Genomic DNA, 17,094 nt, shown 5'->3' with positions numbered 1-17,094 from the left:
ACGAATAAAATATTTAATGTTGATCACAAATCGCGAGCGCTGACGTCCGTTCTTCAAGAATATTCCCAAAAATCAACAATCATTAATGCCATAGTTGATCATTAAAAGTCTACGATGCAACGAAAAAATCTAAAAATGAACTCGTATTCAAATTCAAAATCAAAGAAACTCTGAAGTATTTAGTAACTCAAAATGGTATGCAAAACCAATAGCAAGTTGCAACATTGAATTGCAAGCTCGGTGGTTTTAAGTTTAATTCGGAGGTTCAAGGCCCTTGAGTTCTAAGCAAATTGGTAGCCAACGAAAAAAAAAAACTAACCACAAACGGAATTGGCCACAACTACTATTGTTTTTGGCTTTCAAACATAATTGCCAACTATTAAAACCAACAAACTTCAGCACCTCATTACAGCATTTACTTGATTCTTGCAACTAAATACAACAACGTTCCACCCAAATGAAATTGACTTTAATCAGTTAGAACGAATGCGCCGGTACAAAACTATTTGACGGAACAGATGACGATTTTTACAGCCAATGGTAATTTATTTCAGCTGTTTTAAGCTGCAAAGTAATTGAATAATGTACTCAGACAAAAAAAAATGAAGTAGAAAATAATATTGCATTGTTTAAGGTTTCACTTTTCTATAGTTAATATTTTAACGCTGCCATAAACTCTGAAACAGTCAGTCAGTCATTCAGTCTTCGAAATTCCCTTTGTTTTTCTGCGAATGTTTTAAGCGCTTCTCATGATTTATTCGCAATAAATTGTTGCAGCAGCTGTTCCCATCTGTTCGCCTGCATTAATTTAATTATTTTACAATTACTAGGTGAATCTTCTGCTACACCTTCGTCTTATTTGTTGCTCCCTTCACCCTCGTCTTCTGAATGAGTTTGTACAAATTGTTGCAATGTGGCAATAATGGACATGCGAACTTGTCTCGTGTAAACGACAGGTGTCAATGTACTATTTAAAGGAGGAGGCAACAGGCGGAAATTTTAATTGTTTTCATTGAAAATAATTAAATATAAATAAATAAAGAAAATAATGGCAAAATTTGGTAACTGTAATTATTGTTTATATTTTGGTATTTTCTTTTCATATCCTCGGCCCTCATTGAAACAAAAAATATACCCTAGATCTCTTTAGACGGAATCCTTTTCGGAGATAGGAAATGTCGACCTATTCCTCCTTGTGCATTCCCCACAAAAGTTCAAAATTTTGCAAAAAATACAAATCTCATAGCTAATATTTAAATAGGACATAGGTCAGGTGCGAAAATGAGCAATATTGGTAAACTTCAACCCAAAAAAAACTTAGGAAGCAAAAACTGCGGAAGTGTGAAAATGAAATATATCGGTCAATTCTTTCTAGTATATGGTTTTTTTTTTTTTGCATATCCCATGTGAATCTAATTTAAGTACAAATATTGGAATGTGCGATCTTTGAGTAGAAGCACTGTGTTTGTGAACTTTGAATATGACTATCGCTATTATTCATTAGGTACCACAAGTAGTGGACCGATATACCTCATCAATCCCAACTTTCTGCCCAACGTCATAGAGGGGGCACTCGTGTATGTAAATAGTTTGCCGTTCGCCAACGTCAGAGCGGAATAGGTGGATTGGCCTTGCTCTTCGCAGTGAGAAAGCTACGTCCATGTAAACGTTGTGATAAGACTGATCCATCAGTGTGACATATTGTGTTGCACTCATCCTTAGAACATAGAACAAGTATGACCGCGGAGGTGCCGCGGGCGCCAGGAGACCCTAGATCTTTTGATGTAGCCTGATTATAGAGAGGCCCCTATTTTAGGTGCAACGCTATAGTTGTGGTTTATAATCAAATCGAGGGTAGAGCTTCGGCCCGATGTGCAAATGCATTCTCAAATGGCTGCTATGACCCATAGAGCAGCAGAGGTGTAAGATAGACCTCAACTCACTGCTAAAAAGAAAGTGAAACCCATATATCGGATCTTCAGATTCTAAAGGGGTGCTGACCGACGCATCGTATCGTGAGCAAGATGCATCATATTTGGAGCCATCAAAGCGGGAATCATGTAAAACCTTCTCGACTTCAACCCCATATTTACAATTTTCTATTAGAAATATTGAAATTTACGAGGACTAAGGGACCTACTAGATGGAGTAGGTCGATTTTGTCTATTTTCGCACCCGACCTAGCACTGATACAAATTTTAGGGTTTGCCAGTTTGGAACATAGTCAGATAATTCTTTCACGTTGTATGTGGTAATTTATTTACATTGAAAATTGTATCCATTTGAGGGGAAGTTCCTAAAATTTAGTTCAAAACTCCGCTAAAATTATTTAAAAAAAAACGAAAATCGGGCAGTGCAGTCATATGGAGGATATATGAAAACGTGGACCCGCATTATCAATTATCTGACAAAGAAGGCATGCCTATTGTCTTGAAAAATAAAATGGGAAAAATACTGCATATGTAAGGTACCATTGCATGGGGGTTGTATGAAGATGTGGGCTTGTATAGTTAATTTTCTATCACAAGAAGTGGTACCCATTACGAACTTCAAATAACAAATTTGAAGCAATTCCGATGAAATGTGTTACTAAAATCATGAAAAATTAAAATATCGGGAGTACCTTTATGTGGGAACTATAGCAGAACTTAGGTCCAAGTATGGGCAATTTTCTGAAAGAATTTTTCCGACATACTGGGAATTATTCCGACATACTTGTGGTATAAGGCGAATAATTCGGGGTGTAACAATCCGAACAACAAACTTAATTTGATTCAAAACTATTGTTGGTCTCTATTTTGATAATAACATGCAAATTGTACAAAAAAGACAGAAAATTAACGGTTTGGAAGAGGATCCAGGTCCCACAGCCCACTTACCTATGCCACAAATTTTATTCATTTATAGAAGAAAAGGTAATTTTTATACCCTACAACACTATGTGTTGGGGGTATTATAAGTTTGATTGGGCCAGAGTTTATGTAACACCTCGAAATATTGGTTTCCCATATAGGAAAGTAAATATGGATCTTCCTAGCTCGCCGAGCTGAGTCGATCTAGCTATGTATGTCCGTCCGTCCGTCTGTCCATGTTAACTTGTAATCACGCTACAGGTCGCAATTATGGCCCGATCCTAACGAAATTTGGCACGAAGGTGGGGTTAGGGTCAGAATAGAAGCCTATTTCTTTTGGAGATGATCGCCAAATGTTTAGGGGTTGAAATGGACCAAATACTGAAAAAATATCGGATTTTGCAGTAGCTATACAGGTCGCAATTATAGACCAATCGACGCGGAATTTCGCATGTAGCTAGAGTTTAGGGCGGGGAGGAAGCCTACCAATTTGGGTGGTCATCGGATAATTTTTAGCGGGTAAAATAGACCATATCTTTTGTGTTGAAAAAATTCAAATTTTTTCATTAAACCGCGAATATTTTAAACCCCGGCGAAATCACAAAGCCATGACAAGGTTATTTCTGATCTTTACATTGATGTTAATGTTATGTGCGATATATATGTCTATCAAAGAAGATATGCTTGAAAGATCTCTTATATGTCGAATGGCCTCTTGGCAGGAAAGAAAAAAACGTCTAAAAAATCGCATAAAAATATCCCTCTAAAGATGAAAATATTGATTTTTTAAAATTTTCTCATATTTTTTCAATTTTGTCATATTTTTGGCATATTTTCATTTTGAATTAAACATTTGGTAATATTTCTACAGTTAACAAAACTAAGTAGTTAGGATATCAGGATATCATATACAGATCGTATTTATGGCCCGATCCTTACGAAATTTTGCATGAGGATAAGATCAGAACAGATGCCTACTCTTTTTGGAGATAATCGCCATGTATTTAGGGGTTGAAATGGACCAAAAAACAGCAAAATTGTCAGCAGGTCGTAATTATCGCCCGATCCTCACGCACATTTGAATGGGGGTTACCGGACATTGCAAAAGCCAAACAGTTTTGGATGGCCCTCCAAAAATATTCAATGTGTGAAATAGTTTGCCAACTTTTGTAGACAAAATACGAAAATGTCCATTCCAGTGACTTTTTGGAGAACTCACAAATACAGGAAAGACGCACTTCTGACTATTTCGGTAACGCTAATTTCGTTGAAGAATATAGTCAAATGTCTGTATCTCATATAGATACGTTTCAGTTAAACACCAATAATAAATGTTAATCTTTTGCTGTATCGTATCGTTTATTATAGTGTTGTAGGGTATTCAACGGTCGGCCCCGCTCGACTGTAGCCTTAGCTTACTTGCTAAAAATGTGAAATTCATTTTACTGGTTTATAGGTCAAGTTCGAAACAAGCACAAAGATTCAAAAAAGGCTGACTTTTGCCAAAACTTATGCTGACGGTATATATATTTCGGGAAACCAACTAACATTTTCTAACTTGTTCTTAAAGCATCATTTGGGATCCCCATAAAAGTCCACCCAATTCAAGTATTGTCAGAATTCTATTTAATTCTTATTTAAAGCCCAATAAATGATAAGTGTTTAAAAATGCCACGAAATTGTTTAATAAAAATTAATAAATTTGCTGTGAAAAAGATCTGCCAATAGAACTTGAGTCGAACCTGGAGAGTTTCTAGTGTATAATTCGCATATGCTAATTTGCAATAAGTTCGAAATATATACTACTTTCCAGAGAACGGCCCTTGTAAGCCATCATCCACACCAAATATGCCTGATGAGCCGTTTAACCAACGGCGAAAAGCGTCGCATAGTGGTGAGTGTGTGATAGTGTCTATCTGGCTTTCCTTTTCACTGCAAATTCCTGATCATTAAGCTCGTCTCGAAAGAGAAAACAAACACATAAATCATAAAACATATGATCTTCGCCTTAACAAGGCAAAACTCTAAAACGATATTTTGCTAAGGGAATTTTAACCTTCAGAAAACTCGAAACGTGGTAAAACCTTAAAATGACTAAATATTGAAAAATATTTTAAAATTCGAAAAATCACTTCAGCTTTCTATTATTCATTGGCTTTATATTTCCTTCGAATTAGATTAAATTTAACACTAATAGAAATATTCCCCAGTAAACGGCAATTATTTAATCCCGCTTAAATAAATTGATTATTTAAATAATCTATTGCAGAAAAAAGGTAACGACATTCACTCATCAACTAGGAAACATAACAATTAATCTACTTACAACCATTTTAGTGCCGTTATTTAAATCATTTCAATTAAACGCAGCGATTATCTTAATTAATTTATTTATTTGTAATTTCTTTTTAAATCTTTTGTACATTTGCCGCCCATCATTTTCCTCAAGTTTAATGGAACTGACTTTGCACAGAAGAAAATCATATTTTTTTTTTTCGATATGAAATCTTTAAAATTTGTTTTTCATTATGAAATAATATCCAAATACCAAAGGCTACAAGCAGTCTGTTCACTGAACCAAAAAAGTTTTCAATAACTTAACTACATACATATATTTTCTATGACATTCGATATATTGAATTTCCAACACTTGGAAAATGCCAATTTTCCAATAAATGAATGTACGCTTTTATATGTACGTAAATTATTGGCTAATTGCAAAAGTATCGAATTTATATTTCTGATCATTTTTTCTCGAATTTTTCTAATATTTCTGGTATTAAATATATCGAATTTGCAAAATTTGTTTGATGATGATTTAATGGCATATAGAAACGCTGAAGCACACTATGAAAAGTATACAAAAATATATTTAGCTAAAAACCAGTAAAGAAAGTCTTAAAGTCGGGCGGGGCCGACTTTATGATACCCTACACCACTTTGCTAATTTAGTAGAGCTCCACTTAATAATTACAAGTTTTTATGGGAGAATTCAATCATACACGCTGTGATTATAATTATAATTTAAAGTTCAAAGGACTAAATATGCCGAAGCATTTTTATCTTTTAAATTCGGACATGTGTTGCCCATTTGGTGCACAAATAATTTAAAATCGGATAATAATATATATGGGAGCTATATCCAAATCTGAACCGATCTCGTAAAAATTTGGGAAAGATATTTCTGAGCTGTATTTGATATATTTCCTTGAATATCGTTGATACGTAGTGCATATTACGGTTGTGGGTAACAAAATATAACAAATCTATTCATCCGATATGGAAGCTATAGCTATATCTGAACCGATCTTCACCAAATTTGACACACTAGCTTCTAGACTCAATTCGGTCGTAAGTGCCAAATTCTATCCCATTTAGACAAATATTAGACGTTTGGTGCACAATAAGAGGTAAATCGGAACAAGTTATATATGGGAGCTATATCCAAATCTGAACCGATCTCGATAAAATTTGGCAAATATATTTCTGAGCTGTATTTGATATATTTCCCTAAATATTGTTGTTGCAGAGTACATATTACGGCTGCGAAGGACAAAAATAACAAATCGGATGAACAATATATATGAGAGCTATAGCTATATCTGAACCGATTTCGATCAAATTTTGCATATATATTTTTAGGCCTTAAAGAGAAACAAAACTTTACAAAGCAAAAAGGAAAGCCTCATTACAAGTATAGCTTCTTGATGACATCTTTCTATATTTCCAATTAGTTCACTACATATACAGGGTGAGATAAAAAACTGCAACAAAGTCAAATGCTTTAATTTTTACTTTTTTTTAAATTTTATTGAATGAAAGCAAAAAATGTCGGAAATAGCATCAAATTTTAGAATAAGTTTAAATCGAATTGGTCACCTTTGGCACGAATTATGATCCTCAAAAGCCAATAAAACCGTAACACGCTGCCCGAACTGCGGTATGTTGGTCCATTCCCGGCGAAGCGCTTGCTTGAGGTGATCAACACTTTGGTATTTTTGAGTGCCAACCTTGTTTTCCAAAATACTCCATACACAATAGTCCAACGGATTGGTATTCGGAGATTTTGGTGGCCATTGTTCGCTGGAAATGATGCTAGGAACCTCATTTTCTAACCATTCTGTTGCAGTGTCGAAGGTCTGCGGCCAAAATGTTTGCGTGCCCAAGGCTTTAATACACCATTTAGAATAAATTCGAGATAATATTCGGAATTTATTCTGATGCCACGGTCGATAAATAGAGCAGAGAGCGACCATCGGCTGTTATGGCGGCCCACACCATCACCATGACCGGAGCTTGAATTCTGATGGCCAATCGAAGGTGCTAACCTCTTTGGCAAGTAAACACTATCATTTTGTTTGTTTTTAAACTTCGGGACAACGAATGTTTTCTCATCGGAGAAAACCAAATTCGGCAGTTCACCACGTTCGGCCAAGCGAATCAACTCTTTAGCTCTTTTGAGTCTATTTTTTTTCTCTTGCGGTGTAAGTTCTTGCACTTTTTGGAATTTCAATGGCGTTACCCCGAGCTAAGTTTTCAATATTTGCCGAATGGAATATTGCGATATGTTCAGCTCACGAGCCATTTTTCGGCCACTGCGACGCGAGTTTCGATCAAGTCGCTTCTTTACTTTTCGATCCATTTTTGCTGATGTTGCTGTTTTCTGCCGTCCTTTCACGGTAACGAGCAATGATACGAGACACAAAAGATTTAAATCGAAGTCAGGATATCCTAAAAATTTGGTCTATTTACCGCAAGTACAAAAATCTAATATATCGGTCTATTCTTTTCACAGAAACAAAAAAGGTTGCCTAAAAAACCAAAATTCCATATTGCGTGAAAGGTGTGGCGGATATAGTTCAAACTATATATTCCAATAATATCGGGTCACTCATGTATGTAGGGAGGAACCCTATAGGTAAAAATTTTGAGTAATAATAACTTCATTAAGATGGGAAATCAATGTCCGATTTTTGATATTCCAAATGTTGTTACGTCCCTCAAAAAGGGTATACATGCTGAAGGTATATCACTGAGAACATCAACTGAACCTTTCTGAGTTGTATCGATATGCGGCTCTTCAAGAATAACATTTCGATATTTTTTCTTTGGTCTTAACATAAAGCGCTGGAGTACTCGATTTCGGCTCTTAAGAGCATTTCGTCAAAGATTTTTCTTTCTGAATGGTGGAGGGTATTAAAAATTCGACCGTATTGTATTTAACTCTATCTTACATATTGAATTCCCCTCGAGGTTATTCGCTTATTTTGGGGAAAATTAATTCCTCAATTTCGTCCGATTGACCCAGAAAATGCGATTTCAATTCAATTCTTATCTTCTCCGAAAACACTGTTACAATTTCGACAATTTGTCTGTCAGTGTGTTTCGATGTTAAACTTGACTTACTTTTTGTTGTTCTCTGAAATCAAATCAATTCAAACCGCACTCGCAATCACATTACAATGGAGAGTTAGAATGGATGGATGGATGGTTGAATGGAGGTATGGATTATTGGGGGTGTTTGATTCGCGTCACAGCATTCATGTGTTGTGACCATTTTTTTTTTTTTTTTTTTGCTGAGGGGATGACATGGACTGGAGAGGCGGTAAAAAACGATAACAATAGATTGTTGTACTTTGATATTATTTACCTCTATTGAAAATACTCGACTGAAACGATGCTACGAAGTACATAAGACATGATAATGGGCTATTGAACAGAAGCAGCAGCAGCAACGAAAAATATAATAACAACAAAATGACAACAAACAATAAATGAAAACAAAAATTTAAACGCACCAAAATCAGAATTTCAAAAAAAATCAACAATTTTTTTGCTCAAATTCTCCACCTACATGGCGCTCAGACATGTCGGGGCAGCGAAACCTTTGCGGAAGTTTTTGTCTTTTTATTGTGACACAGTAGCTTGTATGGCATATTTGACTATTACTGTCGTCGTTGTTCAGTTGTTGTTGTTGTTGTATTAAAGAAGCGTTTATTGCAAGTTTAATTTACGCTAGTAGCTAGCTTTCGATGAGCGTTACGTGAACGTCAACGCTGTCGGCATTACTGGAGATAAAGCGGGCAAGCGAGCTAGCCGGCCAGTCAGCTAGGTATCTAGCTTGCTGGAAGCGTACATAACGTCTGTGCGCCGTCAGCTTCGCCTTCAGCCATCGCTGGCCGCTGCTAGGTAGACTGAACTTGACTTAGAGCTAACGGTAGCTGAAGCTTAACGACATATTGCAAATTTTAGTCACTGACTTTAAGCCGACATCAACAGTTGATCTCTGGTCCTCTTCGATGGCATAGACCAGGCGCTGGAAATCGAAAAACAATATCCCCAAAAACCAAACAAAAAAAAAAAACATTGATTCCGAATTTGCAAAAAGTAAACGAAAAACAAGCTATTGTTTGTCAAGTGATATTCGGTGATTGTCATGCAATTTTGAATGACGGAAATAAAAATAGAAAAAAAGAATTGTAAAACCAAAACAAATACTGTGTAAAATAAAAAAATATTGTAAATATTCGAATATCATGCAATTGTGAAAATATAAAGTTCCTAGTAAAAAATAAAGTTTGGGATAGAATTATTAAATAATACCAAAACCAGAAAGGTGAAGCGGAGCCCAAACAACGTTGCCGAGTTTAAAACATCAAACAGCAATTTCAAAGTAATTAATTAAATATTCAAAGTACGCCATTAAATATTCAAATCGCTTATATATTTTGGATAATAAATGGGTTTAAGGCAAAGAAAGCCAAAAACTCAGATACATATACAAATTGAAATCAAATGATTTGGGAACTTTGGACTTGAAAAAAAATATTTAAAAAAATCTAAGAGAAGAAATAATGAAATGATTCAATGGAAATTAATTATAAGTTATATCAAAAATTGCGAGTTTTAAAAATATATTGACCCGGATAATAAGTTAAATTTTCCAAAAATAATTTTTATTGAAAGGATCGGGATAGTTGGACCTACCGGTGGAATATATTTTATCTGGTGCCTCCTAAAGTTCTTCGTAGTCAAATCTTATTTGGATACATGTGAAAAAGGACATTTAAACAACACAATCTCACAATGTGAGAACAAAACCTAGAATCTTCCAAGCGTTTAGGTTAAAGGTATAAGTAAGTAGATTATCAGTGTTACCTCGCGACTCTTTGGCTGATATTATTGTGGAGGTTTCTACAAATACCCACAACAAAACAAATAAGTAGGGCCATGGGGTATCCTACAATGCTATAATTTACGGTAAAGTTTCTGAAGATCTGAAACCTTTTAGACTGGAATGAAAGATATTGGGATTCATACTTCAAATATCAGTTTTGGTTTATTTCAGAGTTGGGTATATTTCACTACTTTAATATTTTGCGAAGATCTTCAGAAACAGTAGGATCCTATTCTGACCCTATCCCTCACTCAATGCAAAATTTCGTGAAGATCGAACTAGAATTTCGAACAGTAGCGTGATTACAAATTAACATGGATAGACTGCCACATCGATACCAAATTTCAGAATTCTATCCCTATCCCAACAATCAACTCCACATTTTTTGTCATTTTGCACTTTTCGTACGCTCATAGTACGATTTTTCAAAAACATTTCACATAATATGAATTTAGTAAAATTAAATTATTTTCGTACACATTTTCACACATTTTCAAAATGATCTCCATAAACAGTAACACCCCATTCTGACCCTACCTCTCACTCAATGCAAAATTTTGTGAAGATCGAACCATAATTTCGAGCAGTAGCGTGATTACAAATTAACATGGATAGACTGCCACTTCGATACCAAATTTAAGAATTCCAGATCTATACCAAAAATCAACGGCACATTTTTTGTCATATTGCACTTTTCGTACGTTCATAGTACGATTTTCCAAAAACACTTCACATAATACGAATTTAGTAATATAAAATTATTTTCGTAAAATTTTCAAAACAATCTCCGTAACTTAATCTCAGATACCAACAGTGACCTTAATATTAAATTTCAGCTTTGTAATATCCTCCATTACCAAATTTACTATCCATTAGTACAATTGTATTACGTATTTCAAAATTTGATGCTTCTTTCAGCTACATACACCAACATTAACATCCATATCAAATTTCAGGATTTCAGCTGTATACCCTTTCCAATACCAAATTTAGTACTATTCTGTACTTTTCGTACAATTATAATACACATTTCCAAAACAATCTCCGTGACTCAATCCCAGATACCAACAGAGACCTCAATATCAAATTTCGGAATTCCAGGTCTATTACTTCACCCAAAAAAAAAATTAAAAAAAAAAAATAGTACTATTTAGTATCATTCATGCAATTAGTACACATTTCCAAAAACCACCTTCATATCTCAATTCCACATATCAATGTCTATGTTGCTATCTTAATAGGAATTTTGAGGATTTCAGTCGTATCCTTCACTCAATACCACATAAAGTCCCATTTAGCACTTTTCGTTCAAATATAGGTTGCATTCAAAAATGAACGCCATTACCATCAGTAATGTAAATATTCAATTTCAGGATTTCAGTCCTATAACTTCACCAAATATCAAATTTAGTACCATTTAGTACCTTTCGCACAAATATAGGACGCATTTCCAAACCACCGCTAAATTTCAAACACAGATACACATTAGTACACATTATTTCCAAAACTTTCTACATATCCCAATCCTTCACTGCTATAGCAATCTTATTTCCCAATTTCAGGTCTTGAACTCTACCGGTTTTCCCAACATTTAAATTGTACAAAATTTAGTACATATAAGTATAAATTTCCAAAACTAATTATATATCACAATCCTACACTCTCACAGTAATCGTATTTCCAAACTTAAGGAATCCTACACTCCTACCGTATTCATATTTCGACGTTTCAAGACTCCAATTCTACCGGTTCTCCCTAAATTTAAATTGTTCCAAATTTAGTACCATTTAGTACATATACATACAAATTTCCAAAACTACCTATATATCTCAATCCTACACTCCCACTGTAATCTTATTTCCAAATTTCAGGAAAATGTACCAAATTAGTACTACTTAGTAGATAAAAGTACGAGTTTTCAAAACTACCTACATTCCTCAGTCTTACAATTCAATAGTAATCTAATTTCCAAATTTCAACATTCTAGACCCATCGGTTCGCCCAAATCGGAATTGTACCAAATTTAGTACCAATTATTACTTTTCGTGCACATAAGTATAAATTTCGAAAACTATCTCCATATACCATTCCTACACTCCTCTAGTTTTATTTCAAATTCAAATATCTTTCGTTAACTTATTAGTGCGAATTTCCATACATCATACACACCAATAGTGACCCTTATTCCAAATTAAAGATTTCTAGCTGTACCATTTTTAGTACTTTTCGTACCGTTCTTCTACGAATTTCCAAAAGCCGAACCTTATTTGGAAGTTTGGAACAAAAGCGACCCGCAATCAAAATATCTAGATTCTAGCATAAAACATTTCGTCTGGGCGTTGATGAATCTTTAAATCAGTGAGTCATCCAGTCAATCACTTTACTCTTTTATAAGTATAGATGATTTACTCTCGAGGATCCAAAATCAAAATTTTATACAGAAAACCATTAAAGAAAGTCTTAAAGTCGGGCGGGGCCGATTTTATGATACCCTACACCACTTTGCAAATTTAGTAGAGCTGCGCATAACAATTAAAAGTTTTTATGGGAGAATTCAATCATACACGCTATGATTATAATTATAATTTAAGGTTCAAAGAACTAAATATGCCGAAGCATTTGTATCTTTTAAATTCGGATTTGTATTGCCCATTTGGTGCACAATTAATTTGAAATCGGATAAAAATATATATGGGAGCTATATCCAAATCGGAACCGATTTCGATAAAATTTGGCAAATATATTTCTGAGCTGTATTTGATATATTTCCCTGAGTATCGTTGTTACGGAGTGCATATTACGGCTGTGGGTAACAAATATGACAAATCGGATGAACAGCATATATGGGAGCTATAGCTATATCTGAACCGATCTTTACCAAAGTTGACATACTAGCTTCTAGACTCAATTCGGTCGTAAGTGCCAAATTTCATACAATTTGGACAAATATTAGACGTTTGGTGCACAATTCAAGGTAAATCGGACGATCTCGATCCCGATCTTGATAAAATTTAGGAAATATATTTCTGAGCTGCATTTGACATATTTCCCCAAATATTGTTGTTACAGAGTACATATTACGGCTGCGGAGGACAAAAATAACAAAACGGATGAACAATATATATGGGAGCTATAGCTATATCTGAACCGATTTCGATCAAATTTGGTATACTTATTTTCAGGTCCAATCTGATTGTACGTGCAAAATTCCATACTATTCGGACTGATATTACACGTTTGGTGTACAATTAAAGGCAAATCGGACGAAGATATATATGGGAGCTATATCTAAATTTTGACCGATTATCTCCAATTTCAATAGGGTTCGTCCTTGGGCCAAACAAATGATTTGTGCAAAATTTCATCTGGATAGGGCAATAAATGCTAACTGTACTTTGTTTACAAAAATACATGGACAGACGGACGGACGGACCGTTCTAATTGTTTCGAAAATATAATCTTAGTTACATTAGGTGTAGTAAGTTCGGCCGGGTAGAACTTTCGAAGGAAAAATGCTTTGAAAAATGATGCATAAATTATAATAATACCGTATACAAAGACCTGGACCCACATATACATTTTTCTGACATAGACTGTGGTAGCCATTAGGTACTTGAAATACAAAATTTGAAACAATTCCTGTGAATAGTATTGCTAAAATCACCAAAATAATGAATTTAGGGAGGTACGGCAAATTTAAAATATTTCCGGAGAATAGAAAAACTGTGCCAAACATGATAACATAGAAAAATACTCAATCAAATTATTGTAATTATTGAAGATTCAATTAATGTGTTTAACTGTGACTGACCGCGCAAAATCTGTTGTTGCGACATCTGTTAGCAACCGATATTAAAAACTTTCGTTTTCTTTATCTTCATTAGTATATGGCACTGTGTTATTGGATAGGACATAACTCAGAAATAAAACGTTTAATACATAAGCATATTTATCTATGTACTCTACACCTATTTGCACCGGAATCTACTTCCGGAATCAATAAATTGTCATTGAATTTCAGGCATGTTCTTTTTTTCGTCAAGTATTTATTAAAATCTCCAATTTTTTTATAAATGTGTCGCGGGATGTTTATAAATAAATTGCAATTTTGTAGACACTAATCGGCAAACACAAACAAACATATTTATTTGATACTAGTTTCTTTTTCGTGACAATTAAAAAACGTGTTTTGACTATAATGTATTCGTATCTCTTGGGCTAGCATTCAAATTAAACGCCATAAATATTATTTCAATTAATTAACTACCTTTTCGTTGTCAATCCATCTTTCTTGGAAAGATTGCCATGAATTTAAAATTGTTTTTTTTTTCGATTGAAAATTTTATCAACATAAATTTTGTTGTTTATATAACATAATTAATTATTTGTTTTTGAAAATTTGTACGACAAATTTCTTTCTATTGGTCAAGTCCAGGGAACCTGTTGCCAAATTGTTGTTAATAAAAGTTATTAGTGTCACAAAGGGTTATCAATGGAAATGTAAACAAAATAAATAAATAAATATGTTTGTGGCTATGTGTTTGGATTTTACGTCACAAATAAATACGTTTTGTTTGGGTGAAATTTTGATAACTTGAAAAAAAAAATAAATAAAAAACAAATCCAAACACAAGCTGGTGTAAGAAACAAGACGTCATTTTTTTTTTATTCATTTAACTAGCGTGGTAAAAAATATGTTTGACTGATATCAAAACATTGACCGCGAAAAACAGTAAGAAACGTGATTTTTACTGAATGGGTATTACGACTTTAGATCGGTTTAAATTTGGAATGGGATGGACCATATTATGCCTATGGGAGCCATAACTTAATGATGATCGATTTCCACTACATTTGACGAAGGTATTTCTTGATGACCTCCCGTACTTAATATGAATTACACTAGTAATATATTGATCACATGATCCAAATTATATCGTGATTGGACAAAGGAAGCATGGCACATAATCGAAGGGAATTGTGCTTGGGAGCGGTGCTTGGATACGGTCAGTGATATATTTTACCGAATGCCAAGATTTCTCACGAAATTATTAAGGAATATAATTTAAAGTTTTTTAGAAGTAAGAAGTAAAAAAGCAGTTGATACCATGGTACAATGAATTCAAGGTAGGGCAGAACTACCATATGATTTAATTTTTTTTATTTTTCTGGCTTAATATGTCAACTTCATTTGCTTATGTGTGTGTCTTCTTTTCAATAATAAAAAATTGTTCAGAAAATATTCAAATTCGGGTGTTTTCAAAATGCTTTTTGCAACGAATGCATCGACAAAATCTACAGTTTTTGTCGCGAAATAAACCATTAGAGATATATAGAACATGATATTGAAAAGAAATTTTGACCATTCATTCAGTTTTCGCGGTTTTAAATTATTTATTCAAAATCAACGCAACAAGTTGTTTGCTTTTTTATTGTTTTGATAGCAATTCTGACATTACAAGCCAAACAGGTAGACCTCTATACTTGAAATTTTTTCAAAGTTGACCTACCTTCTCTTCATTGTACCATGGTTGATACCCTCCACCATTGGGAAAAAATAATGTTACATTTTTTTATGTATTTTTCGTAAAATATCCAAATAGATCCATAAAATGTGTCAAGAAATTCATAAAAACACCAATATGCTGGCTATTTTTAAGGACAAACCCATTGAAATAAATTACTAAAATTCATCGAAATATCGAATATCGAGGGGGTACCATTGTATAGAGATGAGGTAATGCTTGGACCTATGTAGACAATTTTCGGCTAGGGGAAGACAATTCCATAAAAAAATACCAAAATCTTGAAAATACGGAATTTTTGATGGTAATTCTTTTATGAAATCGTAGACTTATTTACACATTTTATTTTGTCAGATTGATATGCGCATATTAAGAAATTAACACATTAGTTGCCAGTCAAATCCATCAAAAGGCAAAATTCATCAAAGTTCATTTCAGTTCATTTTGAGTACTTTACCCTCTGGAAGAGAATTGTCTACAAGGTTGCCCATATTCGACGGACCCATCTGACAACGCCATAACTTTTGACAGAGATGTCACATCGCTTAATGACATACCGCGTTTGAAGCGTCAGTCCAAGCAGATTTTTACCATGAGCCAACACACGCCACGCGAGCGCTCTGAAATAGTTGAAATTTACAAGAAGTCAATTGTGAAAACTCAACGTGCTTTTAAAACATTAAAAAATGTGAGAAGTGCGCCTTCTAAGAACACCATTAAGTGTTTATACGAAAAATGTTCGACTGGTAAGGCTCTTTCTAATCCGAAGAGGCCATATAAAAGTCGACCAAGGCGATCGGCCGAGAATATCGCTGCAGTACGAGCCAGTGTTGAGAGGTCCCCAAGAACATCCCAAAAAACGCCGTTCTCAGCAGTTGGGCATGGCTCGGTCCACTTTACAACAGATTATTCGCATTGATTTGCATTTTTCCCGTACAAAATTCAATTGACGGAAAGAATGTTGACTGCGGACAAGCCTCGTCGATTGGAATGGGCCCGAAGGGCCCAAAGGTCCGTCGAATATGGGGAACCTTGTATATAACTCCACGATAGCGTTTAGCCCCTATATAACTCCTGATTGATTGACGGGAATTGTTTCAAATTCGATGATGATGAAAACTTCAGATTGCTGTCATTTTTAAGCCACTAGTCCGACAGCTGTTAAAATTATTCCAGTGACGGATCATTATATTGTTTACAAGCGTGCAGAAGCATTTTGGTAGAATTTTCCATGAAAAAAAGTTATTCGTGATGGAATTCAAGCGTGATAGTATGATTTCTTTACATTTGGCTGGAAAACCACAAGTGGCTATCGTTAGAGCACTCCAGCATTTAAATGTAAATAAATCTTTTGTGTGTCGTACCATCCCTCGTTATCCTGATATTGGTAGCGTAGCCCGACGTCGTGAAAGTGGTCGGAAGAAAACATCAACAGAAATGGTTCGAAAAGCAAAAAAGCGACTTGATTGAAACCCGCGTCGCAGTGGCCAAAAATTACTTATCGCAATATTCCATTCGGCAATTATTGAGAAATGATCTC

At 34.5% G+C, this 17,094-nt stretch overlaps 1 protein-coding gene across 2 annotated transcripts in view; it reads left to right on the top strand.

Annotated features, from left to right (window-relative positions):
- Positions 1-9,020: 9,020 nt before the first annotated feature.
- The window catches only part of LOC101889976 (tetracycline resistance protein, class A), a 34,300-nt gene continuing 26,226 nt past the window's right edge, over positions 9,021-17,094 (top strand). The window contains exon 1 of one of the 2 annotated variants that reach the window (XM_011293367.3): positions 9,021-9,546. The gene's annotated coding sequence lies outside the window, so the exon portion shown is untranslated. The remainder of the gene's footprint in view (positions 9,547-17,094) is intronic. The other variant, XM_059127335.1, reaches the window with a different exon arrangement.

The sequence above is a fragment of the Musca domestica genome, unplaced genomic scaffold (assembly GCF_030504385.1).
Source record: "Musca domestica strain aabys unplaced genomic scaffold, Musca_domestica.polishedcontigs.V.1.1 44, whole genome shotgun sequence".
Lineage (NCBI taxonomy): Eukaryota > Metazoa > Arthropoda > Insecta > Diptera > Muscidae > Musca > Musca domestica.
This window is presented reverse-complemented; position numbering and strand designations above follow the sequence as displayed.